Here is a 26,576-nt window from a genome sequence, read left to right as displayed (position 1 = left end):
TGTAGGCCGTGAACAGGGCATGAAGTTTCTATTGGGTCAATTAAGGTATCACTCAAAAGGTCAACGTGGAGACGCTTTTTTGTTTACATGCTAACTGCAGTTAGGCCGATATAAAGCGACCCAACAGCAGTCCCTGTGTATTTATTGAGATAATAATGTGTTCAGGACTAAATCTTTTACTGGACTGGATCGTCTGGACCTTTGTCAATGTCACAAGGCCATTTCTGTCAGCATGTAATCCGCTGGTGGACTCCGGCTTCACAGATAAGTGGTCTCAGTTTTGATAATAGGCAGTGCTTGAAGTCGGCCACAGTACCAGTCCTTCTACAATTTATTCTTTGGCGTCCCGGGACTTCTCTTGCGTACCGCTGGGCTCTATGTGGCGCTCATCTGTTCCCGTTCTCGCCCGTCTGCTAATCTCTGTCGGCGGAAACAGAGCAGGTAGAAGCTCGGGGGCCTCTCATGAAGCCGAGTGCATAAAGTATCTGTCACAGTAACTTTCTGTGAACCGACCAATCACAGCCTGGAGGGGGCGGGACATTAAAAAGCAAACTTTTGAAATTGTTGTGAACAGTGTGGATTTGTGCATTTTATATCAAATAAGTTTGGACTACTCCAAATTCTTTCTCCCCCTGAGAGAAGGAGAAGGGGGTTTGGGAAACAACCCTCAACAGACAGCCAAAAGCGACTCTGCGCAGCGTTTCTGTGCAGTCTGATCGTAAAACTGGCCACCTTTGGCAGCAGCCGTGATAATGCTTGGTGCCTGACTGTTAAAATGACAAAGGAACACTCACCAGATACTAGCTTTCTCCTGAAACAGCCTATCAAAACTCTTCGTGAGAGAGGGCAGGAAACCCTAAACTGCCACCCCCACACACGTAACCACGGCAACTGACTGTACTCTTTGTTTAATTACCTCACATCAAAGGATATTCTCCTCTTCACGCCCAGGTGTGAGAAACTCGAGGACACCAGGGACAGCCCTGAACTCCTTTGTGTGGACAAAGGAACACTGTCTCCTCATAACTTGCCATTACCTTGTTTAATTAAATAATCTTTTAGTTACTTGATTACATTTGCCTCTATTTGAGTAGTTATGTTACCATGTTGTTGAAAAGAATCTAAATAAGTTAATTTTGAAGTGTTTAATTTTCAACAACGATCAATGACATTGCCTCATTTTGTTGTAACTAATGCTTGTTCCCAACACTTTATGACACTTCCTTTAGAAAGGATATGATAAAGAAATGTCATTCTATACTTCTTGAGTAATTTTCCAGCTCAAATTTAATGTTAAATAACTAAATTCCCCAGCTCCTGAGCAAAGATTGTTTTAGGATTAATCAAAGCTATCCTCATGTAACCTGAGCTCCCCCAAGTGGACAAAATAAGTATTGCACGTCATCATTCTGAAATGTTAACCTTAAGGTTGAACTACTGACAATTGTTTTCCTTTTATCAAATGCTTAAAACTAAGAACGGTATACCCGTTTGACAGTTAAGGTTTGATTGTGGGAAGATATTTGATTACAATACGCGAAAATAGATTTTGAATAGACATTAAAAGTTAAAGAAAGGAAAACCGGAAACAAGCCCTCAGGGAACAAAGGACTGCCCTCTGGGAACCACGTCCCAACAAACAAACAGCAACACACGCTCTTGTTCGCTCTCTTGTCCTCTGCTTATTCCTGACTCTCCAACTGTGCTTCAGCACGCGCCCAGCATTCCCGTCTCCCGGCAACACCCTAAGATCTTCGGCCCGGCACAATGAAGCCTTTGTTGGTTCTCAAGCAACAACCGCGAGGCATCACGACATCAAGCTTTCCCTCGTTTCAGCAGCTTACTTGCGTTTTATTTTCTTTGGTTTTGTTTTGTTAAAAGTTATCAGTTCGTTAAGTTACACTAGTTTAATTGAAGAACGACCAAGTTCTTTTATTTTTAAGCTTGATTCGTCGAGCTAATCTCACTGAGGTCGGACCCCATCAAGTGGTCCCGCCAGCAGTAACAGAGGACAACCAAACCTTTGACCCAAGCCAAGGTTGAAAGGCCCCACTGCGAGTTTCTTAAGTAAACTGACAAAGACGGACCTCTGGAGCAATTCCCTGGCAAAGAAAGCGACTGGCCGACGGCTTTAAGTTGTCCTAACCGAGAACGCACGGATCTCAGCCAGTGTGACCAAGATTGATCAACACCCGGCTGGGAGAAGCGACACGCAGTAAGACCAAAACCCTGCATTCTGTAATCAGTGATGTCCCATAGTTGTTAATAGATTAACTCTTAAAACTCATAGCTCGTGTTCATTAGCTGCCGTATGAGTCAAATGCTCCCCACAATAGAACACCTTCTCATTGTTTAGCCATTGTTTATTTCTTTGATGTATTTAACCGCATTTTCATATCATCTTAGTTAATAAATCCCACTGTAACCAAAGGAATGGTGTGTGTATTGCCTGTCTCCAAGTCTCTGCCAAGAGAATTTACCCCTTCGATATGAGATTGACTGACTGATTTAAGATAATTGAGCGATTGTTAACTAACTGATCACTAGTGAATAATTGTCTAATTATTAGCCATACTCAGGGAATCCCGAGACTCTGAGCGAACAGAATATCGGGTGGTGCCCCTTGAGAGATTAATGGATTAATATTTTCTGAATATTAAAATTCATAATTTGCTATTAATTCTTCAGCATGTATATCATTTTTCTTACACAAGGATTTAATAAATGAAAACCCACAGAAATTAAAGCTGCAAGCAGCGCTGGGCGGGCCCTCGCACTTGTAGCGCGTCCGGGTGTGAGCCGGCCGAGTTGCACATTCTGGAGCTCTGCCGGTGCGGCTGTGAATTTGCTACGCGGATCCGACGCCCCATAAAATACGAAATTTTTCAACAGTTCTGACATGTTTGCAAATTTTGGTGAGTTTTCGAGTATGTTTAAAAATAAGTGTATGAGGTTACCGCTCTTAAACTGTTTGTGAGGCCAAGGCTGTGGCCATCACAGCGGCCGAGTGGCAGGACTTGCCTAAAAGGACTTTGGTTACAGTAATAGTTTTTTTAATCCATGCTCGTCACATGATAACGTTACATTTACTGCACTTAGCCGACGTGCTATATCGTTAGCTCGCCTGCTGCATTCAGTAACCATCTTTACTATCTGTGTATCTGCAGTTGTGTTAGCTGGCTGCTCCTGGCTGCATCACTATAGGCTAACGTTAGGAAACAAATCGCTCCACATTTGCTTTTTACCGTTACATCCTTTCAGGCTAAACCAACAGTGGTACACAGGATAGTAACATGGGTCACGTTAGCTGATGAAGTAATGTGGAAAGTGACATAACTTTGCACCGGATATCAGTAGCAACTGCTCGGCGTTAGCCGGCGAGCTAACGTGACTTTCTCTGTTTCTCCAGCTTTACTAATGCTCACTTTGTTCTTACTCGACATCATCTGAACCTGTTTGGTCTGATGGGCTTTGGCACATAAACCTTTATTGTTTTGTATCCTTACGTGGAGTCTGTATTTTGCTGGGAGCCGGTTGTTTTATGGTGTTAGCGGACTGCATGTCGTTAGCCGCCGTGTTGACACTGTAGTCTGAGAGGCTCGGGAGCACACAGGGCTAAATCCCACCTGGAGGCCTCACATTAAAAGCAGAATAGTGGCTAATGGAAGAAACTGAGAAAACAGGCGTGTGCTTCATTTCTAACTGAGTTTGAGCCCATTGACAATAAGGCAATGAAAATGTGACTTAATTTTTCATTATTGGGTTGAAAAACTTACATATGGCCACTTTAACTGTCGTTGAGACCGAAGCTATATTTGGTCAGAAATCATTTTGTTTCTCAGTTTTCTTTTGTTTTACTTTACTGACCCGGACTTGGCGAATGTGGACGCCACAGACATAATAAAAGAACACAGAAGAGAAGAATATCTGATCAGCTTCCTGCAGAAGTTAAATGTGAAAAGAGCTAGCCTGGCAAGTACAAGCAGGAGAGGACAGACGCAGATACTGCCGGCAGAAATCGTCTTTCTTGGTAAGTTTAATTATTGTTAGCAAGACAACACAATTGTGTAAGTTAATGAAAGTTGATCTCACTCTGGGTTTGGAAATATTTTCCTTGGTGGATAGCTCTGGTGTAGCTAATGCTAGCACGTGGATTAATATAGCCTATTAATTAGCTAAAGTTAATTAGCATTTTAACAGCTTCATAATCGAGACAGCGACTTTCGTCTGCCTTATAAATAGTGTTGGGAGTAACGCGTTATGAAAGAAACACAATTAACATTACAGTAATGTATTGCTTTTTGCTGTAAGGCAGTTTTTAATGGTTCTAAAATTTTGGTAATATACAGTCTCAGTAACCCTGTTGCTGGAATTTGATGCATGAGATTTTAACAAGGCAGGCCTGTGCATGTGTGTGTGAGCCCTCAATTCTGCTTTTGCAAGGTTAAAATGACCAGTGAGGTCTTTATGAGAGTAATAAATGCAACTAATATGTTGCTGTCTGTGTGCTAAAGGTTCGCATTTTTATAGTCTACCTTAATACTCACATGTCCATGTTTACAGGAAGTTATTGGTCACTGTATACATTATTCCTGCCCATACAGTCTGTAAAGACATCACCACAGCTGTCCTTTTTGTATAAATTCATTCCAAAGTTTAGCTGAAGCTACTATGAATCACCAGCTAAGCATCTGTGTTAGACTATTCAAAAGTCTATCTTCTAAAGGTACACTGTAGATTTCTCTTCATTGCAGCCATGGAGGGGGTAACGTTAATCATTACAGTGACCAATAATTCAGTTATAAAAGCAATGTCAAAGTGTACACGGGTATGTGAAAACTGTTTTAAGCCGCGCTTGAAATGTTTTTGTGTCCTGCAATGCGTCACCACACGATATAAAAGCATGTGATGTTTTATAAAATACTGCTCAACTTTATGTCCATTTGTGTGGTCATAGATCCTGTATTCAACTTTTAAAAGTTGAACCTACCCTTTGCCAACTTTAACCAACTTAATGCTAAACCCAGAGCTGGAATTTCCTGCCCTAGCTCAAGAAAAGTAAATAAAGAAGAAGAATAATAAAGATTTTCTATAAGAATAGAATTACAGTGTTGATATGCAAATAAAGAACTAAACCAGGTGGAAGTACTGGCCTAACTGAATATTTATTATATCTCATTTGCAACTGCATTTCTTTTCTTTTAGAGCTTCCTGGGATCGTCGCCTCACTCAGATGGCTTAAAAGCCACGGAAACCGCAAAGGACCAGCTGGAGCCTCACGAGCTCAATGTGCTCATAGGTATGTCTGGCTCCTGCACACCATCACTGTTTTTGCTTTGTCAACAGGGTCAGACTAAATAAACAAATAATCTTGTGAAAAAATAATTATATTTAAAATCTTGTTCTACATGAAGTAATTGGCTACTTTTGTGCATCCATCCATCTTCATCCGCTTATCCGGGCTCTGGTCACGGGGGCAGCAGCTCCAGCAGGGGACCAAACTTCTCTTTCCCGAGCCACATTAACCAGCTTTGACTGGGGGATCCCGAGGTGTTCCCAGGCCAATGTGGAGATATAATCTCTCCACCTAGTCCTGGGTCCTCCCTGAGGCCTCCCCCCAACTGGACGTGCCTGGAACACCTCCCTAGGGAGGCGTCCAGGAGGCATCCTTACCAGATGCCCAAACCACCTCAACTGGCTCCTTTCAACGCAAAGGAGCAGCGGCTCTACTCTGAGCTCCTCGCGGATGGCCAAGTTTCTCACCCTATCTCTAAGGGAGACACCAGTCACCCGCCTGAGGAAACCCATTTCGGCCTCTTGTACCCACGATCTCGTTCTTTCGGTCATGACCCAGCCTTCATGACCATAGGTGAGGGTAGGAACAAAAATTGATCAGTAGATTGAGAGCTTTGCCTTACGGTTCAGCTCTCTTTTCGTCACGACGGTGCGGTAAAGCGAGTGCAGTACCGCCTCCGCTGCTCCGATTCTCCGGCCAATCTTCCCTCACTCTTGAACAAGACCCCGAGGTACTTGAACTCCTTCACTTGGGGTAAGGACTCATTCCCTACCTGGAGTTCGCACTCCACCGGTTTCCTGCTGAGAACCATGGCCACAGATTTAGAGGTGCTAATCCTCATCCCAACCGCTTCACACTTTGCTGTGAACCGATCCAGTGAGAGCTGAAGGTTATGGACCGATGATGCCATCAGGACCACATCATCCGCAAACAGCAGTGACGAGATCCCAAGCCCTCCTCGCCACGACTATGCCTCGATATCCTGTCCATGAATTTCACAAACAGGATTGGTGACAAAGTGCAGCCCTGGCGAAGGCCAACCCTCACCTGGAAAGAGTCCGACTTACTGCCGAGTACACCGGAGTAAACTTCAACGTAGCGGCGCTCAGCCGGGGACTTGTGAGTATCACACCTTGAGCAATAAAATGTCCATCCCCTATCATGGAGTACGGTTCCAGAACCGAGACTGTGCGTGGCGGTCAGCCCCACCAGATCTAACTGGTAGCGCTCCATCTCCCGCAAGTTCTGTCTCCTTCCAGCCTCTGCTGCCCGGCTCTGGTCCGTCAAGGTTCCTGACCTTCACTGCCACCCAAGTGGCAGAGCACCCGACCCCTGCAGATCTTCCGATGGATGGTGGTTCCAAAGGATGGAGAGGGGGGTGCCACGTTGCTTCTTCGGGATATGCCCGGCCGGGCTCTGTGGCAAACCCGGCCACCAGGCGCTCGCCGACGAGCCCTCCCTCTGGGCCTGGCTCCAGACGGTGGCCCCGGGCTTCCTCCAGACAGGGTCTCCTCCTCTTCCTCGTTTTGTCATCAGAGGTCTTGTGGCTACTTTTGTACTTCACAAATTGACTGCTGTGTTAATGTGAAATGACATGCAGACAGCGCAGTTGTTAAGCAAGTCTGAATGTTTGTGTTATGTCCACAAAAGTGTTTTAGTTGTATGTATGTGTCTGTTGTAAAATACATTTTGTACCGACTTTTATTATGCTAAAAGGGCATTTTGCAAGGTATTTTTTAATGCATTAATAATGATTTATTCTCATACTTAATGGTTTCATAAAGCAGCTTCCCAAGATATTAATAGTGGCTCTTGGAGTACACTAGTAATAAATTACTAATAAGCTGAAATGCTGATAAAAATGTTCAGGGAACACATTTATGTGAAGTTTAAAATATGTTTAAACTGTTCTTCAAGTACAGCACAAAAGGGTATTTCAAGTTAAATTTAAAGAAGTATATTTTAATTACAGTAAAAGTACTTGAAAGGTAAGACGTGTAAAAAACGAGATTATATATTATTCGCACAACTGAATCAATTTAACATGTGCATTAACAGATGTTAGTGGACTTCCCCCACTAAATTAGACGATTTAGGGACATTAACGGTTAACTCACAGTGGGAATCGAACCCAGGTCTCCCACACCAAAGGCAAGCATTCCTAGAGTCTCCAAAAGTAGACTAGGAGCCAGAGCGTTCAGCTATCAAGCTCCTCTCCTGTGGAACCAGGTTCCAGTTTGGGTTCAGGAGGCAGACACCATCTCCACATTTAAGAGTAGGCTTAAGACTTTCCTCTTTGATAAAGCTTATAGTTAGGGCTGGCTCAGGTGAGTCCTGAACCATCCCTTAGTTATGCTGCTATAGGCCTAGACTGCCGGGGGATTTCCCATGATGCACTGAGCTCCTCTCTCCTCTACTTTCTCCCTCTGTATGCAACCTTATCCCATTATTGCATGTTACTAACACAACTTCTCCCCTTTCTGGTAGTCTTGTGCTTTCTCGTCCCTCTCCTCTCCTCCTGTCACTTCCTGCAGGTTTTCTGGCTCTGGAGCTGTGGAGTCTGGATCTGTGGTTGCGGGTCACCTGCTGCCCCCGTGTTCCTGCTCAACACCCTCTGCTGCAACGACTATTTTTGCTAGTCTTATTGTTATTATTGTTATTATAATCATTAACATTACGATGGTTACCATTAACACTATTATAAATATCTGTACCATTTTTTCATTTAGTCTATAGCAACATCACCTTCACTGTCTGTACCTCTGTGTGGATATTGTGTAGGCTGCCTCTCTCCCCTCTCTCTCTCTCTCCTTACATCTCTCTCCCTCTCTCTCTCTCTCTCACCCCAACCGGTCGAGGCAGATGGCCGCCCACCCTGAACCATGGTTCTGCTCGAGGTTTCTGCCTCTTAAAGGAAGTTTTTCCTTGCCTCTGTCTCCTAGTGCTGCTCTTGGTGGGAACTGTTGGGCTTCTGTAAATAACATCACAGAGTACGGTCTAGACCTGCTCTTTTATGAAAAGCGCTGTGAGATAACTGTTGTTGTGATTTGGCGCTATATAACAAACTATCTAGTAACTGATGCCAACATTGGCAGCAAAAGCTGTTGAAGTTCCAAAGTTTAACAATCCAGAACTTTCTCAATCAAACCTGTAGCCGTTTACAAGAAAGGTTGAATTGAGAGCAACTGGACTTGTTCTGAAACGTCCAGATGCTCCCAATTCAACTTTTCTTGGATAAACATGACTTGGATGAATCTTTACAGATGTGTAGGTTTGTCTAACCCTTTCACTCGTTCTCCCTCTCAGCACAAGAATCACAGGGGGTTCAGTGGAGCCTGAAGATGATCTGCAGTGATGTTTTAATAAACCAAATGTGATGTGTTCTTTCTTTGTGGAAAAAGTACCTCACAGATTTTTTGTTGTTAGCCTCTTTAGTGATTTTAAGGTTGACCTGAGTCAACCATTTTTTCCTCCTCTCCATGTCAGCTGGGAAACCAAACATTCGTACTCCTTTTTCTGACCGACTGCAGCAGCATCTCCACACAGCACAATAAACCGTGCTGTAGACTATTGTAAGACAGTTCACAGACACAAACCTCTTAACATGCTGTTTTCTGAGTTTATTGGAGATTTATTAAATGACAATCATTGATAGTCACCTGTCTGTTCTATCTGAAGTCATAAAGATTACATTAGTCATTAAGATCAATTAACCCTGGTACCCTGGGATTACTAAAAGGAATATTAGAAAAGTAAATCTGATCTGAATTTTCAACATCAAGAGGAACACAATTTCCAATGTAAGGTTGGCCAAAAAATGTCCACAAGGTAGGTGATTGTAGCTGTTATTGTCAAAAATATGTCCTCCTTTTTAAAAAATATTATTAATGTAACCACATACACGTGTCACTGTGCTGTGCAAATATTGTAAATCAACGCATTAATTGTATAAATTACCAGAAATTGCTTAAAATCGCTGTTTTGTTGTTTCTCTCGCTCATTTTGGATTGCCGGCCCAGGACTTCCGTGAACTATCTACGGTCTCCATAAACCACGTGACGATGTAGCATTTTGGACCCCAGCTGATGCGACTCTCTCTTTAAAGGGCTCTGGGACTGGCGACCTGTCCAGGATGTCCCTTTCGCCTGATGTCAGCTGGGATTGGCTCCAGCCCCCCACGACCACTTTTTCAACACAGAGTCAGGCTCCAGCCCCCCACGACCCTGTACGCAGGATAAGCGGTTGACGATGGATGGATGACTTTAAGTATTTCTAAAATGACACTTAACATACTTTAAGTTGGTCCAAAATAACACATTGAATATACACTTAGTATAGTACAATTAAAATGTGATAAGTGCATCCAAAAAAAGTGCTACTTAAGTATATTTCTTTTTCACCTGGGACACCCCTAGTCTGAGCACCTATGTCCCCATCACTTTTCAACACAGAGTCAGGCTCTGGCCCCCCACCCTCCATCTTTGCAGTAAACCCCAAACACATTTCAGGCATAGAAAAATTTCTTGCTTTAAGCCCTGACACCACAGACTGCAGATAAAAAACATATACGGAGGCAAACAGCACTGCGTTTCTGTGTCATGGAAACGTCCTTCTTAAAGCAATCCCTATGAGTAATTCCAGATGTACTTGTAATCTGATGACGTCTTTATTTTCTGTACTGTACCTGTTACGGGGCCCAGGGATGGGTACCTCAGTCACAGATATGTAACCTGTATGAAAGCAGGTGAAACAGCAGCAATGAAGAGACGGTGCGTCTCGTTTCCTTCCAGATTGCTTCTCTGGTTGTTTTATTAAACAACTCAAAATCATGTCAACACAACACGTTTCTGTTCTGAGCATTTCAGTTCAATGTCCAGGTCCAATAAAGTTTCATCATATATTAACACTCTCACCGTTTCAATAAAACCTCTTCTCACTCTGGTCACTTACTGTTTCTGTGATAAACACATTTCCATTGACTTTCACATTCAGTAAACATCTTTAGTCATTTAAAGACCTTTTCTCCTTACAGGATGTAACTGCTCTAAACACTACCATTTACGTCTAATATACGTCTAATCTAACTTGAGCTGAGGCGTACTGCCCCTTTAATGTGTCAACACTGACATTAACCTTCTGTAATAATCACAGTCCACTGAAATGTAACTAGAAAATGTTCATGTTACATGTTCTAACCATAGATTTAGCAGAAAACAGACGTATCAATATTCAGGTACCTGCAGTCAGTCATTTTGGCAAGGTATATTAATTATAAACATCTTATCAAACAGACATCTGGAATATCTACAGTGAACAGGAGCCATTACAACACTTTCCCACCATAAACTTTAAATGTCCGGTATTCGTAGCACCAACATGGCGTCATCACGAGAAAACATTGACAGGACAAACTGACTTCCTGTCTTCACACATCAGAAATCATCGTCCACACTCTAAACGCTTAACAAAGAATCACGTTAGTAAAGCCTGATGTTATAAAGTCAGTAGTTCTGGGTTATTTACAGTTTACCGACCTGTATGAAAGCAGGTGAAATGTGCTCACACTACCTCAGGTGTGCCACGTAACGGAATACAGCTACTGTTTTGGATCCCGATTACGTAAAGCCGTCACCTGTAATCCGTTACTCCCCAACCCTGCTTACTGGACACAACTTTGAACAGCTGAGCTCAGCCGGGGGCTCGTCAGTATCTCCACGCCCACGTGGCGTCCTCCACCCTGGCAGCTCCTTCAAAGGAGAGAGTCCAGCCCCTATCCCTGTTAGAGTTGTTGGAGCATTTTCTAAGCAGCTTTTTCTTCTGGGTTCCAGATCTTCTTAGAACATTAAGACAGAATGAAAAGTGTTGAACTTGTTTGTGTGGAGAGCAAAGATTGTGGAGTAGCTGAGCAGAAGGAACAGAGCAGAGAAATCTGCAGATGATGATGTTGTGCTGTTGTTTGGAAACATGTTGAAAGTGTTCAGACGTGGAGAACAAGTGTGACAGAGTATTAAATGGAAATGTGCTGGTGAACTTGCTGCAGTCTGTGCTGGTAGAAAGATGTGTTCTGTTGTTAATGATGAACTGATGTTGGAGTTGTGCTGAGTCCACCTTGAATCACTGAATTGTTGTTTCATGACATGTTTTTCTTTTGTGTCTGCTGTCTTTATCTCTATTTCATCTTCTATCATCTCTCCAGACTCTGTCAGGCTGCTGGACGGGACTAGTCTGTGCTCAGGCAGACTGGAGGTGAAGTCTAACCAGAGGTGGTCCTCAGTGTGTGAAGCTGACTTTGACCAGCAGGATGCAGAGGTGGTCTGTAGGGAGCTTGGCTGTGGGGCTCCTTCAGTCCTCCAGGGGGCGCTCTATGGAGAAGTGGAGGCTCCGATGTGGACCAAAAAGTTCCAGTGTGGAGGCCATGAGTCTGCTCTCCTGGACTGTAGAAGCTCAGACTCCGCTAGAAACACCTGCTCACCTGGAAAAGCTGTTGGACTCACCTGCTCAGGTAGAAGAGGAGCTGCAGCTTTGATTTGCTTCATTTCTCTTCTGATGAAACTCACTTTAATGTTTTACTGATGACTCTCTGGTTTCTGTTCAGAGCCTGTCAGGTTGGTGGGAGGAGCCAGTCGCTGTGCAGGAACACTGGAGGTGAAACAGGGAGACTGGAGACCAGTGGGTTACCCTCTCTTTGTCTCTGTCTCTGAATCTGGCTGGACCCTGGAGACAGCAGCTGGTGTCTGTAGAGAGCTGGACTGTGGCTCTGCTGTTTCTGTAGGAGAGAGAGAGGAGTCCTCAGTCAGACCTGTGTGGTTGATCAGGTCTGACTGTGTTCAGTCTGGATCTGCTCTGAAGGAGTGTGCAGCATCATATTCCTCTTCCTCCATCGTGGATCTCACCTGCTCAGGTAAGCCCATCAGTGACATCATGTATGACATCATGTATGACAGTAATGTCTCCAGTGTGTCCTCTCCTCTGTCTCAGTGTCTCAGTGGTTTCCATTGGACTGAACTGTAAAGTTCTCCAGGACAGTGACGTCCTAAAGTGTAGAGAGGTGGGCTTGTTTCTGGAAGCTTCACCTGACAGGACACACCTGGAGGAACCTGTCTGTCTGTCTGTCTCTGTGTTTGGGGACGTCCCACCAGGTGGATCCAGTCCCTCCTTTTACAGTCTGTCATCGCTCTGCTCCATGTTTGTTACCCGTGTCAGACCTGTGACATCACTTCCTTCTTCAGGGGCCATTTTGTTGAACGGAGGGTGAATGTGACCTTTCATCATCTGTGTTTACAGACCTGCTGCTTCAGCCCAACATCTCTGCGTCCTCCTCCGTGGACGGGCTCACCGAGGCCCAGCAGCAGGGCTTTCAGGTGTCCAGGGGCTCCAACTTCACCATCAGCTGCTCCATCCAGCCACAGTACCCAGGAGGCTCCTTCCAGCTCGCCTTCACCTCCTCCAACACATCACACAACTACACCCAGCCAGCTGTCAATCACTCTGCCCACTTCCTGTTTCCTGCCGCAGAGCCCGCCCACCAAGGAAGCTACAGCTGTGTTTATCACGTCCATGTTTTTTCTCATGACTTCTCCTCTGAGAGCCGTCGGCTGTCTCTCACTGTCTCAGGTAAGCTGAAGCAGAGCAGCTGAAACGTCACACTGACTGTTTCCATGCAGCTTTGGAAAAGATGATCCGTCCAAACTGACTGAAAATGACACTGTGACTGCTGTCATGTACGGTGGCCCTGAGGGCGCAACTCACTGGAAACTGAGCTAACATAGATGTTTTTGATTGTGTCAGTGCCGTGCCCGGCGTGTTCGTCACTTTGCATTTTGTGAGGATCAGAGTCCTCCACCATGTCCCCCCAGCTAGCACTAACTGAAGCCATCTGGTCTGTGGACTTGCAGAGTTATTAGCATGGAGCTACAGCACTCACAGGAGTCAGTAAACTGAGCATGTTTAACTCCCACTCAGAGATGCAGAGGTCCTGCATCCTAGTGTGGTAGGGAAACGCCCACATGTCAGGCCACATACACAAGTCTCACCAGAGTCCAGTTTTATTTCTACAGGCCAGAATCAGATTCTTACCCAGAGGGCTTTATAATCAGTCCAACAAAGGACCCCCTCTGTCCTTAGAGCCTCGATCCAGATAAACAAACTCCACAAAAAGGAGAAGCATCAGGAGGATCAGCAGAGGAGAGACCCCCCTTTAGATCAGACAGGCAGGAAACAGATGTCGTCTTTACAGAGCAGACAGACGGACCAGGAGGACAACAACTATATGAACACATGAGGTTTCTACGCTGCAAACTAGTGGGCGGGGCCTCGTTAGGGGAATTCCGGCTTACGACTGATCATAGTATTTAAAAGGTGCTAATACAGGTGTCATTGCTGTGGATTAAGTAGGCCTACATAATCAGCCCTTCTCGAGGACCCCCTTTCAGCTGGAGGCTTTAGGCAGTTGAACTTCTTCTCTGGTTGCGACGGCTCTGCTTGTTTCTCCAGATTCTGCGTTCAGATATGTGTTGATAGAGATTCCTGACGGACTGAAGTGGTTTTGGGAGATTTCAGGTCTCTACAGTTTGTGTTTAATGGGAGCTGATGGACTCATGATGGTGTGTGATGTGATGTCTGTCCATGTGTTTGATCAGATCCAACAGGTCTTCTCATCAAAGTGGTCGTCCTGCCGCTGACTCTGCTGTTGGTGATCGCTGCCCTTTGTTTCTACCGTAAGGTACTGACACACGTCTGTTGTTTAGAGGCCTGAGATGAAGCACTCGCTCTGTGTTTACTGACCTGAAGAAGAGGAGGAGTGATGCACTAACTCACATGTGTGTGCTGTCATGTCTCTCCAGGCCAGCAGGGGGCAGAAGCCGGGCAGGCAGGAGGACATCGAGCTGGATTATTATAACCCGGGTGTTTGTGCAGCTGAAGGAGGGCCGACTGAAGAGGAAGGAGCTCAGGGAGCAGAGTAGGACCTCCAAGGAGCTCATCTCAGCTGCCTCACAACCCACCATCAGCTCAGTCCAGGATTTTACTCTTTTATATGATGGATAAGCCTCTGGTTCTGGTTCTTGGGGGCCTTCACAGACACAGTTTGACTGCCTGACACATTTAAAGCCATATAGTAACATGATTTGCCTTCAGAGTGATAATGGTTAACTGCTGAGCTCATATTACAAAAGTAGAACATTTGAAGAAAGATGTTTAATTTGAGATGCTGTCTTTATTTCTTTAATAAGTCCTGTATCTCTGCATCTCTTGTGCCGGACCTCATCTTTGCCTCTAGAAACCTTTGTCTGGGTACGGACAGACATGTCTCAAGTCTCAAAATAACGCTAGTTTCCAGTACAGATGAAGCTAAGGTCCACTCTTTTGCTGTAAATTAAACCAAAAGCTAAAGCGTCCCTGACGACGCATTTGTGTATCTAGCGCACATGAGGGGAGGTGTGAAAAAAGGTGTGATGCAGAGGGGAAGGTCAAGAGTTTTACTTTTTACGCTTCTATCATTTTTAGTCAACGTTAAGACTTGTCTTCTGTAAGGACGTCTCATGTATGCATTCCCTGATGACATCAAGATAATCATTTTAATCAGGAAAGAAGGCACTATTTGCCTAAACGTCAGCAGCCACTGTGAAAATGAAAGCAACATCATTTTGAGATTAAAGAACAGAAGGAAGGTTTTTCTTTAAAAAGATGGTGACAACCCATGATTGATGTCTTTTCTGCTTCTTGTGTGTGATTTTCATTTGTGTGATGCATTTAAGATGTAGAAGAGAAGAAATGCTCCTTTAGTCTTGTTTTTAAACTGAGACCTGCTGTATCTGTTCTGGATGCTTTGGAAATGAGAAGATTACACAATCACAGTTTGTTGAATCTACATGATGCGTTTTATATTTTTCTTGTTCATTTGTGACGAGAGCAAAGGGGTGTTGCAACTACTGGCAGGAAGTGTACGGTACCTATAAAGAAGAGGAAGGATGTGAGGTCAGAATGTAAGAACCAATCAGTGTGATGGCTAACTTATAGCAGCCTATGAACGTTTGGAAAAGGGCTGAGGTCCTTCCTGCCCATTATTATTTCAGTTGCTGACCCCAGAGCTCAAGAAGAATTAGGGGAAAATAAAGAAGGGGCGAAAGAGGAGAAAAAGGGGGAACTTTTGGGGGCTTCTGTTTTTGCATTTGTTGAAAATAAATCAGTTTCTCTTTGGGTGCACGGCTGAAGAAACTAGAAAGAGTTTTTCGTCTCTTTTTGTCTTCATTTTCTTCCTCCTCTTCCGGACTGGTAAGTTAGTATTCTTCTACTTTAACATCCACACTGCCGACATTAACACAGCTCACTACAGATCAGCAGCAAACTGCTCCTTTAAGGAACTCCTTCCAGGTGATGTGTTCAGGGCCCTACTCTCTGCAACCTAAAGTGAGAGAGGAGTGAAGTGGCTGACCAGGAAACTTCTGAATCTGGAGTCAGACATTCAGTACAGACGCTCAGGCCAGTACCTAGTACTGAAACTAGCTCGTTATCAGAGGTGGCCCTTTTTCCTGAGTGCTATCTGAAGTCATAATGCGCTAAGGGCCCCGGAGTTGGTGACCCGAGAGAGCGGGGTTTCCTTGCAGAAGGGCCGCTTGTCGCTACAAAGCCCATTGGTTCCTACTGAAGACGCCACTCTTTAAAAAGTCCTCACAAATATATAGTTTCATTTTAAAACTAAGTATCGGGGTCCAAACACCCGGCACAATTCAGAAGCAAAGCCGCGCCGACCCAGGCCGATCAGGCGGGGAGACTCAGATGGATTGGCCAAGGACAGAACAGAGGGACTGAACAGTTCAGTCCCCTGTCTGGGGCAGGAGAACTGGGAACCAGAGACATGACTGCAGGGCTGGAAAGCCAATAGGGGCCAAGGAAGCAAGGGGCTGCTGAGGCACTGCCAAGTCTGAATGGGGCTGCAACTCAGTGGTGGCAGGCAGCTGCTTCCCACCATTCAGGGGATGCTTTAGTGGAACAAAGTCAGGGGAAGGAGGCAGAGCCAAGTCTGGAGGCACAGATCCGGAATGATTGTCTCCTGAAGCACAGCGGTAGATGGGGACTGCAAGTGTTCAAAGGTAAGGGACAGTTGCTGCTGTTCAGGTGAGTCAGGGGTCAAAGTCAGTGGCAGCTTTAAAGGGGCAGTCTTCAGGGGGAAGGCAGGGATAGGGCATTGCTGTAATTCAGGGAGAACAAAGGGTGACTGCAGCCCAACTTGAGCAGAGGATTAGCTGTACGTTGGCAGAATCATATAGCTGCTGAGGCTCGGCAGCAGGGTGAGGGGTCTGCAGCAGCTTAGGCGTGTCAGGAGTTGGCCAAACCGTCAACTGGACATGGGGGCAGGACCAGCAACAGTCCACCAACAAGGAACCAGGAGCAGGTGTCAATCGGACCACCGCCAAAGCACTTGCAGACCAGGAACCAGGTTTGTGGATCCTAGCTTGCAAGCAGCGACAACACACATCTGGTTCCCGACACCCCTGAGCTGTCAGGACCAGCTGAAGGCTGGACAGTCAAATGCTGTTGCTGGCTGAGGAGCTGAGTTGTGGAGGAAGCGTAATGCCCATGCTGGTAATGAGTCTCTCAACCAAGGCTTAGCAGAAACTTTCCTACATACGCATATTTAAACAACAGATGCATTTTTCATTTTCCTGCCCAGCGCCTTCGCTATTTAAACAATGAAGGCGCTGGGCAGGAAAATGAAAAATCTGTGCGCAATGGGAGTGTTGGTCTTAAACTGAAGTGTGGATAGGCGCATTGTTGGCACATTGCTATCTCAAGGCAGCAGAAAGCAATGGAGCCATTGACCAACAAAATCGGTCTAAAGTCAATTGCACTTTCCTGATATTTAAAGGGAGGATTATTCAGATAGTAAGAGGCACCCCATTAAGGTGAGACACAGCAGGCAAAAACTTTGTTTTTCTATGCATTGGTCAATTTTAAGATTTTGGACAACTTTGACTCCCCAACATGTCTTCTTTCATACTAGTGGGGGTAAAAAGTCTGAAATATACATTTAGTAGTTGTGGAAATCTCTCTCTCTACAGCACAATGCTGTCGGATCCAAATATGGTCATTTCCTTTCTACCAGCAGCCAATCGTAAAAGTACAGACGCGGATTTAAGCTCAAATGTGATTGGCTAGCGGCAGTTTCTTATAACGTGATTGGTTTAGATGCGTCTTGTGACACTTCCTGGTTTAGCTATCCGCAGGTGTCTCTATGGGCCTTTCTCATTTCCCAAAATGTGCCTCCTCAATCCTCAAGCCTGTGACCCTGAAATCGATCTCAGCTCGCCATCTTGAAGGACATCTCAATTCCTAAAATGGACCTCTAGGAGCGAGGAGGCTTGCTGGAGGAGCTATAAAGGGAGGATACACCGGTGCATCCTTTGCAGAAGTCTTTTCAGCCACTGTCATGTTAAGAAGAGGTGTGACATGCAGCTGGACCAACTCATGGCTGGAGCAGGACTTTATAGAGTTTTTGTTGTACTCATGAGTTGTATTAGTTATTTAAAGTGGTCACATGCATGATCAGATTTCTGCCCTTCACTGTTTGTGTAGCGCCTCCTGAATTTCTGTTCTAACCACATTCCTTCACTTTGAAATTACTGATGTTGCTGATTGTGATGATTGCCAGCAGGATCGTAGAAATGAACCTGATGAAGCGTCTCTCCACTGACACTGTGCGCATGTACGCACGAGCCACAGCAACATAAATTAATATTTAAATCTCCCAACACACTGATCTAATGTTAATTCATGTTCTGTGTTCTTCTGCACATCCTGAAGCTCTCACACACAGTATATGTTCATCCAGTGAACCTGTTTGGAGTAAAGCAGCCGTCCTCCTGATCAGTTCTGAGCTCCATCACAGTCTAAACGTGATTATAGAAGCTGAAAGTTTCATTCTGTTTCCTCTTTGTCCTGTCAAGTTTATTACTGCAGGTTTTTTCTGTTTTGTCCCAGGATATTTGCTGTGACTTTACTGCACAGATGGAAATGTTTAAATGACTGACAGCAGCCTCTCTGATCATCAAAGTAAATCGTAAACACTCGAAAACACTCATAGTACATCAATATAACACAAGAAAGCTACAGCGAGCAATGGACAAAACAGTGCACTCAGCTGCTGAAGTCAAATTATTATGCTGTAATATCAACCAGAGGGTTCAGACCTGACCTGCTGTGTTTCCTGTTATAATAATAGCCCATTTAGTCTGAACAGGTCATTCCAACAATAGAGTCCTGTGGTGACTGTGGTTTTAATTTGGGGCTATATGAGATAAATGTTACTACCTTCTTTTATTCAGGGACTGATGATGAAACTCTCTCCTCGTCAGACTGAGGGCTGAAATCATTTTTAAAAAAGTGACTGTGTTTCTGTGCAGTGAACGATGAGGCTGCTGTGATCTCACTGTTGTCAACAGATGTTTATTGGAAGCTCGAGATGTTTCTATGTGTTATAATGTTGAAAGACATGTTTCTGGATAGTGAAGAAACGATCTGCAGCCTTTAGAGCCGACAGCTGCTCTGCTGCTCTGACAGATGATGCAGCTGTGCAACAGGTCAGATTTAACAGACATAAGGTTCGTGCAGACTACATGACTCTCAGTGTCGGCCGATGGCAGTTCACACTTTACAAATTGCCGTCTTGTGACGTTCACACTACGTGACTGATCGGTGACAAGGGGTCCCTCACTACACGAGCTGACCACGGCTGTATCACCCGACGCTGGTCTCCAAACCACATTTTGTCAAGAAAACACATGTGAAATGTGAAACATGAAATGGCGCGACCTGCACATGAAACAGCTGGTTGTTATTATAAAGATAGAAATTCTAAAGACAAAGAATCTGGGTGAAAGACTGGATCAGCAGGTAGCAGGGATCGTCTGAGCTACAGAGAGCTGCAGGGGAGGAAAAAGTGTTTTGCAGTGAAAAAGTAGCCGCCTGCTCTCATTGGCTGGATGTGGATGTCGAGTCGGACGAGTCCTCCAGATATCTGCTGCTAGATATCTGGCAGACGTCAGCGTTGTGTCACAAATGTGTCGGGAGCCGTTTTGATGTGTCGAGTAGTTCACACATAATGACTGGCGACCGCAGATTGATCGCTGATTTACCCCTGATCACAGCCTGATGGTGACCGAGCCCGCCGAGTGGCAAATCGTGTTGTGTGAACTAGGCTTTAAAGTGATTCCTTAGATGCCTGTTTCCTTGACTCCTCCCTCCTTGCGTCTACTCCTCGACTCCTCAAGCTCGCATCTCGGGTGGCCTTGAGAGACTCAGGCACAGCAACGTAATGTCATTGATTTGGATACACTGAGAGCAGCCTCTCTAATCATAAAGAAAATGTATTCATGTTTTATTATGTTTTTATTTTGCACCATTAATCCACCACTATAATAGCAATGTGCCAAGGTACAAGCCTGTCTGGCTTTTTTTTTTACCTTTGTTTAACCAGAAAAAACTCATTGAGATTAAAATCTCTTTTCCAAGAGCGTCCTGGCCAAGACAGGCAGCAGCACAATTAACAAGGTTGCAGACATTAAAACATAAAACATATAACAATATAAAGAAGTAAAAATAAGTAATGAGTTACAAGGTCGTAAAATATTAAACTTCCATAAATTTTTACCAAAAGTAATAAACAACCAGGATCATCAGAGTAATCAGTCATAACATCTACAGCCAGAATTGCCAGCCTCCATGTCATTTAAAAGCACTTTGAAAGCAGTGAAACCGGCTCCTGAAGATTCAGGACATTTTGCAGCTGATTCCAATCACAGAGATACTGAAACGCCCCTTTTCTCATTTCAGTCTGGACATGAGGGACAGATAATAGTAATAAGTCAATATCTTGTGCTTTTAAAGGGAATATAAGTGACGCTCTCATTGGTATATTGAATGTAACACCCAAAACACACCCGTGATTAACAAAGAGACTAAGTACAGGACTCCTGAACCATGCGCCAGACGTGTCGACCATTCTGCCACCGTTAAACTAGCAAAAGTGTATTCGGACCATAGACTGTATAAAAGAAGTTGACGTAGTCATGCAAGTGCATGTTAGAGGTGATTTCTCTGAAGAGATGAGTTTTCAAGATTTTTTGGTTGCTCATTCCACCATTGTGGTGTCAAATATGAGAAAAGGGACCAAGAAGGGATGGCAGAGCCAGGCGGCGTTCGATGGAGGAGCGTAGCGGCCGAGAAGGAACGTAAGTTTGTATTACGGAGTTTAGGTAGATGGTGCAGACCCAGTAGTCACTCTGTATGCAGCATTAGTGACTTGAATCTGATTCTGGAGGCCACGGGGAGCCAGTGGAGGTCACTGAGTAATGGAGGGACATGAGTCCTTTTGGGCTGATCAAAAACCAGACGTGCTGCTGCGTTCTGAACCATTTGTAAGGGTTTCACTGCACAAGCTGGAAGACCTGCTAGGAGGGCATTGCAATAGTTGATGCAACCATGGTCTGTACCAGAAGCTGGGTGGCGTACTGAGTGAGGTAGGGCCTGATTTTCCTTATGTTGTATAGAGAAAAGCAGCATGACCGAGAGACAGTAGCAACATGGTCTGAAAAGGACAGCTGGTCATCAATCATGACACCCAAGTTTCTCACCACCTTGGTTGAAGTGATGGTTGTGGAGTCAATTTGTAGTTTGATGTTATGGTGGATAGATTGCTTGGCTGGAATGACCAATAGTTCAGTCTTAGAGAGGTTAGTTGAAGGTGCTAGGGTGGTGATGGCGCAGTGGATAAGACACATGCCTTTGGTGTGAGAGACCCGGGTTCAATCTCCCACTGTGACCCATCCACCATTCTGTCCCTGAGCAAGACACTTAACCCTCGTTGCTCCAGAGGCGTGAGACCTCTGACATGTAGCAATTGTAAGTTGCTTTGGATAAAAGTGTCTAAGCTAAATATGTTATAAATATATCGGTTATAAGGTGGCAAGCTGTCATCCATGCAGTTATGTCGAGACAGTCCGTGATCCGCGCCGAGACGTTGGGGTCGTCTGGAGGGAAGGATAGGTAGAGTTGGTGTAACTTGAGAAGAGAAGGGGCCCTACCACTGAGCCTTGGGGTACCCTGTGGAGAGGCAGTGGGAGGAGGATAATTGTCCTTGCTACAAAACATTGATGGAAGAGGTAGGCTTCGAACCACAAGAGTGCTTTGCCTGAGATGCCCATTGCTGAATTCTGCATTCATCTCACTTTTCACCCCTTAATTCGGAAACAGTGCAAATGCCCCTGTGCACTGAGCTTCACGCCGTGCGCATGGTTAAAATAGGACCCATAGTCTTAGGCTTTGCCGGTTTCTCTGGTTGTATAAAGAGGCAGTACAGACAGTAAAGGTGCTATAGACTAAATGAAAAATGGTACAGATATTGTTAGTGTTAATGATATCGCAATGTTATTGATTATAATAACAATAATAACAATAGGACTAGTAACAATAGTCGTTGCAGCAGAGGGTGTCGAGCAGGAACACGGGGGCAGCAGGTGACCCGCAACCACAGATCCAGACTCCACAGCTCCAGAGCCAGAAAACCTGCAGGAAGTGATAGGAGGAGAGAGAGGACGAGAAAGCACAAGACTACCAGAAAGGGGAGAAGTTGTGTTAGTAACATGCAATAATGGGATGAGGTTGCATACAGAGGGAGAGAAAGTAGAGGAGAGAGGAGCTCAGTGCATCATGGGAAATCCCCGACAGTCTAGGCCTATAGCAGCATAACTAAGGGATGGTTCAGGACTACCTGAGCCAGCCCTAACTATAAGCTTTATCAAAGAGGAAAGTCTTAAGCCTACTCTTAAATGTGGAGATGGTGTCTGCCTCCTGAACCCAAACTGGAACCTGGTTCCACAGGAGAGGAGCTTGATAGCTGAACGCTCTGGCTCCTAGTCTACTTTTGGAGACTCTAGGAACCACAAGTAACCCTGCATTCTGGGAGCGCAGTGCTCTGGTGGGGTAGTAAGGTACTATGAGCTCTTTAAGATAAGATGGTGCCTGACCATTAAGAGCTTTGCAGGTAAGAAGAATGATTTTAAATTCTATTCTGGATTTTACTGGAAGCCAATGCAGAGAAGCTAAGACACCTTCTACTGCTGCTCTACAAAAGCATAATTCAACCCGTCCTTCTTTACTGTTCTGTTATTTCAACATACTCACTGTGACCAATAAGAAAAAATTTACACACACCACAAATAACGCCTCCAAAATAATTGGTCTCCCCACCACAAGTCTCTCTGACCTCAACAGGAAAGCCATTTTACAGAAAGCACACAACATCAGTCATCCTCTCAACACATTGTTCACTCTGCTACCATCAGGACGTAGATATAGATTCCTGGCATGGAAACGGGCTCGCTATAGCAGGAGTTTTATCCCTTCTGCCAGAACACTACTCAACAAGAGTACTTGCTAATTAAAAAGTCTGTTTCGTTTGGGCGTCAGTTTGTGTATAAAATGTATAAAACTTAAAAGTAATCAAAATTGTCTCACAGAGACGAGCGTCCTGCAGTATTTCAAGAGGACGAGGTCAGAGGTCACAGGAGCAGGAGGAGAAAAAACTGAGGAGCTTGTAAGTTGGATGGACAGCTAGGAGACATACTGTCTATTCTAAAACTCACGTAGTAAAAACACTTTGTTAGACCAACGGCATGTCATCAGAGTTTGCACTGAAGACACTTCTGTGTTCACAAACGTGTTGCAGGGAGACTCAGGGCCAAGAGAGACAGGAAATATCACAGCTCACAAGTGTAACGTTACGTGAATACATTTGAGCTGTGGCTACATTAACTAGCAGCTGTTCCATCTTTTTATGGTATGTAGTCAGTGGAGTTTTGTTGTAGTTATATTCTCCGTCTCTGATTGTGCACCTTCATGATACCCCTCTCCAGTCTGTTCTCCATCTTCTCTCACTGCACATCTCAAACCTCTTTCAGCCAAACTAATAAGCACATTCTGTTTTGAGAAGTCATTAGAAATGAGCATTTAAGTGCTTTATTTAAAATTTTTAAATATCGGATTAGGATACCAAACCCCCCTAGAATTTCAGCTTCCCCCCCGGGTTCAAAGTCACTCCTACACCCCTGGCACTGGGTCCACTCTGGAGAACACCTGGCTGTGAAAAGTATTGTAAAAGGTCTTTAAAACACTTGTTTTAAAAATGATTGTTTCATCAGAAAACGTTTCTATCTTTTTTTTACAAATGCAATCTGATTTGTTTAAGTTTTAATGTTGTCAATTATTAGGCCTATATCTTTAAAAAGAATATACAGTCCCCTCCAAAAGTATTGGAACAGAAAGACAAATTCCTTTGTTTTTGTTGTTCACTGAAGACATTTGGGTTTAAGATCGAATTTCCAATACTTTTGGAGGGGACTGTACATGGACATCCAGATTATCAAATGAAAGGTCTGCTCAGTGGTTTTGGGTCTTCAGCTGGTCCAGCCCGAAACAATTCTTCATCAAGTGTGTGAACATGACAGCTGCGTGATTACAGTACTTACAATAAAAAACTAGCAAGTCGCCAACTTTGCTAACAGCCAAACATCAAGCAACAAGACAGCAAAGTAACGGAGTAGTCAGCAGAAAGAAGGCCAGCTCGCCATCCGTCCTGCAGCCTTTTAGTTCAAGAACGTCAGACTGCCTCTTACTCAGTAACTCTCTTCTCTCTTCTTTGCGTCCTCTTCGCCTCTGCCATTAGCTAACGTTACGTCCACAGCAGCTGCTGCTGAGCCCTGTTATGTTGCCCGCTCAGCACACAGTGTCCTGGTGTTTAACAATATTTATTTTATATGACATGAAATGAGCAAGTTATTAATTCATAGAACTAAGCTCTTGTGTATCATGTGAACACACTGCCACCTAGTGACTAATGTACAGAAGTCTCTGTAAACCATCACCATTGTGAACCTGCATAATATTTAGGGCCCGAGGGATTTTTTTTTCTGCAAAGTAACCTCAGTTTTGGGGGCCTAAACATGCTCGAAAACTCACCAAGCTTTGCACATAATTCAGACGCGGTGAAAACTTTTGTATTTTATGGGTTTCGTGCATGGGTGTGGCAAAATGGCTCGCTAGCGCCCCCTACAGAGCAGCCCCCGGACAAAGGTTTACCTATTGATTCAATTTCAATTCAATTTTATTTATATAGCACCAAATCACAACAACAGTTATCTCACAGCGCTTTTCATAAAAGAGCAGGTCTAGACCGTACTCTGTGATGTTATTTACAGAAGCCCAACAGTTCCCACCAAGAGCAGCACTAGGCGACAGAGGCAAGGAAAAACTTCCTTTAAGAGGCAGAAACCTCGAGCAGAACCATGGTTCAGGGTGGGCGGCCATCTGCCTCGATCGGTTGGGGTGAAGGAGGGAGAGAGAGAGAGAGAGAGAGACACACACTTTGTACTTTAACAAACTCCTCCTAGGCATTTAGTCCGAACGACTTCAGGTTTTGCAGTACGGTCTAAACCCATTGACGATTAAAAGTTGTGCAAATGGGGAGTATTCGTGGAACGGTGTGCCCGTGGCGTGCCGTCCAAAATCGATGATTCACCATCAAACAGCGGTCTACATACTCACATCTACACCAAATTTTACATATATGACAGCCACATGCCAACATTCACTCAAAGTCACAGCACCACCTGCTGGCAACAGGAGATGACAGGTTTTACACTGTAATGTACTACAGGTTGGACGTATCAACTTCCAAACTGTCCCACAAAACCCTTAACACGCTGTGTGATGTAACTGCACTGTGTCCTTTCACTGAGGCCAGCCTAAGGCTCACCTGTGCAATCCCCATGCTGTCTGATCAGCATGTTGATATACCTCACCTGCGAGGTGGATGGATTATCTCTGCAAAGGAGAAGTGCTCACTGACACAGATTTTGACAGATTTGTGAACAATATTTGAGAAATAGGCCTTTTGTGTTTATAGAAAGTCTGAAGAAACATCAGGTCCTGCAGATCTCTGCGGTCTGCCTGAAACAAGACTGCCCACCCCAGGAGTCACCTGGGACCGAGACCACACCTCCTGCTGCACGGCGGCCTCAGCCCTGCACACAGGAAAGCCAGCAGGGGAACCTTCTCTGGCAGAGCTTCAGCAGAAGAACACTGAAGCCCGGTTTCTGCTGTGATGAGAGCTCCCAGATTAAGATAAGTGCCTCTGCTGCCGGTAACGTCAGGATCATTTCTGTACATATCTGCTATTAATTATTGTTCAGCTATAAACACCCTCACGCTTCCTCCCCCGTCCAACACATGCAGGCCAATTAACTGGTGACGCTAAACTGTCCTCAGGTGCGAGTGGTTGTTTAGATGTGGCCCTGCTGTGGCCACCTGTCCAGGGTGAACCCCGCCTTTCGCCTGATGGGATTGGCTGCAGAAGAAGAGGTCATTCTGTCAAAGAATTCGTCCTGAGGAGTTAAAATTATGAATGACTGAGAATACAGAGCTTCTTCCAAAGAACTCACTCTGTACATTTTACATTTAGCTTCTTCTTACAGCTCGCTGAACCGAGCTGCCGTGACGTGCTGACCTAAAGCTTTACGTCGTGATAGACTTCCCCCCAGTGTTGCAAATATAACCAGCTTCCCGGAGCGGAGACGCCATTCTCCCTGTTAGAAGTCAGTGAAGCATCAAAATGATTCTGATATTCAGGATAAAAACACGATGCTGCTTTAAATGAATGAAACAGACGAACATCAAACAGCTTTTAATCAAATACATATTCAGTGTGTCACAGCAGTGCACTCTTGGCGTACGACAGCAGACACAGCGATTGGTCGAATGATGTCCGTAGCTCCGCCCACCCCGTCTCCAGCCGGGAGGAGAGGCGGACCAACGCAGCCATGGCAACGGCATCCTGCGATAACGAGCGGAGATGGAGCTGAAAAAAAAAAAAAATAAGGATCACAAACAGGAAACTGAGGGAAGATTTTCACAATAAAAGACTGAGGAAACAAACGACTCAGCTGCGTTCTGATTGGCTGACCTTCAGGAAAAGCGCCAGGTAAGCGTGAGCCAGATCAAAGTCCCGCCCACCGGCCAACATGCTGTCAATCATTTGAATGAAGGCGAGAAGGAGGCTGCTGGCCCCGCCCCCCTCTGGTGTCAGATAGGTGAGCTCGACAGAGAGCGCCGCTGGCCCACAATCCTTCAGGAGACGCACCGAGCGATCGACTGCGCAGAGAGAGAGACACAGAGACAGAGAGAGACACAGAGAGAGAGAGACAGTAAGAGAGACACACAGAGAGAGAGA

The 26,576-nt window shown here is 44.9% G+C and overlaps 1 protein-coding gene and 2 long non-coding RNA genes across 3 annotated transcripts in view; 2 read left to right on the top strand and 1 right to left on the bottom strand.

The window, feature by feature from the left end:
* LOC119914074 (WD repeat-containing protein 36-like) overlaps window positions 1–26,576 on the top strand; it is an 83,925-nt gene that overhangs the window by 56,221 nt on the left and 1,128 nt on the right.
* On the top strand, window positions 14,412–15,520 carry LOC119914085. Its single transcript, XR_005446725.1, has 2 exons — window positions 14,412–14,581; window positions 14,744–15,520. It is a non-coding gene; the product is annotated as an uncharacterized LOC119914085 (long non-coding RNA).
* On the bottom strand, window positions 26,015–26,525 carry LOC119914083. The gene is made up of 2 exons (XR_005446724.1): window positions 26,310–26,525; window positions 26,015–26,204 (listed from the first exon to the last, which is right to left on the bottom strand). It is a non-coding gene; the product is annotated as an uncharacterized LOC119914083 (long non-coding RNA).

The sequence above is a fragment of the Micropterus salmoides genome, unplaced genomic scaffold (assembly GCF_014851395.1).
Source record: "Micropterus salmoides isolate LMB-PRFRI ecotype aquatic unplaced genomic scaffold, ASM1485139v1 Ms_hic_scaffold_20, whole genome shotgun sequence".
Classification (NCBI taxonomy): Eukaryota; Metazoa; Chordata; class Actinopteri; order Centrarchiformes; family Centrarchidae; genus Micropterus; species Micropterus salmoides.
Note: the sequence above shows the minus strand (reverse complement) of the source record. Positions and strands in the feature narration are given on the sequence as shown.